Genomic DNA, 2500 nt, shown 5'->3' with positions numbered 1-2500 from the left:
TCGCTGAGGAAAAGGCAGGTAAAGGTTGTGGATAAAAGTCCGAAGAACCTCGCTACAATTGCCAAAATCTTTCCGCTGCCATTCAAAAATGGACTACTCCTCCACACCTCCTCCCGTCCATGCCAAACGGCGTTTTCTCTCAACTTTGGCATGCTCGGAGAGAAAAAAAGGCAGGTAAAGGTTGTGGATAAAAAAGTAAAAAATTGCCAAAATACTTTCTGGGCCCTCAAAAAAAGGCCTACTCCTCAACGCCTGCTCCCGTCCATGCCGAACCGCGTTTTCTATCAACTTTGGCATGCTCGGAGAGAGAAAAAAGGAAAAAAAGAAAAAAAAGGTCCAGTAAAGGTTGTGGATAAAAGTAACCGGCTTTGGAGAATTGCCTGAATCCTTCCGGCGCTGTGAAAAAAAAGACCAAAAAAAAGACCTGGTCGTCAACGCCTGCTCCTGTCCATGCCAAACGGCGTTTTCCTCTCAACTTTGGCATGCTCGCTGAGGAAAAGGCAGGTAAAGGTTGTGGATAAAAAGTAAACGCGCTGTGGAGAATTGCCCAAATCGTTCAGGCGCCGTGAAAAAAAGAAAGACGTAGTCGTCAACGTCTGGTCCCGTCAATGGCGAAGGGCGTTTTCTCTCAACTTTGGCATGCTCGCTGAGGAAAAGGCAGGTAAAGGTTGTGGATAAAAGTCCGAAGAACCTCGCTACAATTGCCAAAATCTTTCCGCTGCCATTCAAAAATGGACTACTCCTCCACACCTCCTCCCGTCCATGCCAAACGGCGTTTTCTCTCAACTTTGGCATGCTCGGAGAGAAAAAAAGGCAGGTAAAGGTTGTGGATAAAAAAGTAAAAAATTGCCAAAATACTTTCTGGGCCCTCAAAAAAAGGCCTACTCCTCAACGCCTGCTCCCGTCCATGCCGAACCGCGTTTTCTATCAACTTTGGCATGCTCGGAGAGAGAAAAAAGGAAAAAAAGAAAAAAAAGGTCCAGTAAAGGTTGTGGATAAAAGTAACCGGCTTTGGAGAATTGCCTGAATCCTTCCGGCGCTGTGAAAAAAAAAGACCAAAAAAAAGACCTGGTCGTCAACGCCTGCTCCTGTCCATGCCAAACGGCGTTTTCCTCTCAACTTTGGCATGCTCGCTGAGGAAAAGGCAGGTAAAGGTTGTGGATAAAAAGTAAACGCGCTGTGGAGAATTGCCCAAATCGTTCAGGCGCCGTGAAAAAAAGAAAGACGTAGTCGTCAACGTCTGGTCCCGTCAATGGCGAAGGGCGTTTTCTCTCAACTTTGGCATGCTCGCTGAGGAAAAGGCAGGTAAAGGTTGTGGATAAAAGTCCGAAGAACCTCGCTACAATTGCCAAAATCTTTCCGCTGCCATTCAAAAATGGACTACTCCTCCACACCTCCTCCCGTCCATGCCAAACGGCGTTTTCTCTCAACTTTGGCATGCTCGGAGAGAAAAAAAGGCAGGTAAAGGTTGTGGATAAAAAAGTAAAAAATTGCCAAAATACTTTCTGGGCCCTCAAAAAAAGGCCTACTCCTCAACGCCTGCTCCCGTCCATGCCGAACCGCGTTTTCTATCAACTTTGGCATGCTCGGAGAGAGAAAAAAGGAAAAAAAGAAAAAAAAGGTCCAGTAAAGGTTGTGGATAAAAGTAACCGGCTTTGGAGAATTGCCTGAATCCTTCCGGCGCTGTGAAAAAAAAAGACCAAAAAAAAGACCTGGTCGTCAACGCCTGCTCCTGTCCATGCCAAACGGCGTTTTCCTCTCAACTTTGGCATGCTCGCTGAGGAAAAGGCAGGTAAAGGTTGTGGATAAAAAGTAAACGCGCTGTGGAGAATTGCCCAAATCGTTCAGGCGCCGTGAAAAAAAGAAAGACGTAGTCGTCAACGTCTGGTCCCGTCAATGGCGAAGGGCGTTTTCTCTCAACTTTGGCATGCTCGCTGAGGAAAAGGCAGGTAAAGGTTGTGGATAAAAGTCCGAAGAACCTCGCTACAATTGCCAAAATCTTTCCGCTGCCATTCAAAAATGGACTACTCCTCCACACCTCCTCCCGTCCATGCCAAACGGCGTTTTCTCTCAACTTTGGCATGCTCGGAGAGAAAAAAAGGCAGGTAAAGGTTGTGGATAAAACTCCAAAACCTCGCTACAATTGCCAAAATACTTTCTGGGCCCTCAAAAAAAGGCCTACTCCTCAACGCCTGGTCCCCAGGCACGTGCTGGGGGGCCTCAACTCAGGCTCTGCCCAATGTGGATCAAGGTCCACCTTCGCAGCGCCTTATGCGACACCCTGGTTGTGGGGGACGCGGCGTGGCGTGGCGGATCGCTCCGGTCGGCGCACAGCCGGCAACGGTCGACCCGTCCGCCTGGCTTTACTGCCCCCGCGCTTCTGTCTTTTGCACTGGCAAGCTAGCGACCGCTCGGCGTGCGAGGCCCGAGTCGGGGGACGGGAGTCTCGGGAGCCCACCAGCTCCCCGCAGGCTACCCGCCCGGCTGCCGAGCTTCCCGC

The sequence above is a fragment of the Babylonia areolata genome, unplaced genomic scaffold (genome assembly GCF_041734735.1).
Source record: "Babylonia areolata isolate BAREFJ2019XMU unplaced genomic scaffold, ASM4173473v1 tig00006089, whole genome shotgun sequence".
Lineage (NCBI taxonomy): Eukaryota > Metazoa > Mollusca > Gastropoda > Neogastropoda > Buccinidae > Babylonia > Babylonia areolata.
Note: the sequence above shows the minus strand (reverse complement) of the source record.